Source organism: Pediculus humanus, genomic scaffold, assembly GCF_000006295.1.
Source record: "Pediculus humanus corporis 1103172107402 genomic scaffold, whole genome shotgun sequence".
Classification (NCBI taxonomy): Eukaryota; Metazoa; Arthropoda; class Insecta; order Psocodea; family Pediculidae; genus Pediculus; species Pediculus humanus.
Genome location: NW_002987027.1, coordinates 116929 through 117160, shown reverse-complemented (window position 1 = coordinate 117160; position 232 = coordinate 116929). Strand labels below are relative to the sequence as shown.

Here is a 232-nt window from a genome sequence, read left to right as displayed (position 1 = left end):
TTTCTTATTTAACGCGACCTATTTTAAAACACGCATGGATTTTTTGTTTTGTTGTTGTTGTTTTGGTTGTTTTTGTTGTTGTCGTGGCTCTTGATTTTACATTGAATTTTAAATTGTTGACACGACGAACGTTGTTAAAATTGTGTGTGTTTATTTATTGTAAAACATTATGTAATGCGTGTAAGAGAGAACCCTTTATAATTAAACTCACACCCAATTTAAAATGTAAAAA

General features: G+C 28.9%; 1 protein-coding gene across 1 annotated transcript in view; it reads right to left on the bottom strand.

Moving 5' to 3' along the window:
* Phum_PHUM051940 (Plexin-A4 precursor, putative) overlaps positions 1-232 on the bottom strand; it is a gene marked incomplete at both ends in the record, with an annotated part of 19462 nt that overhangs the window by 15822 nt on the left and 3408 nt on the right. The window lies entirely within an intron of this gene.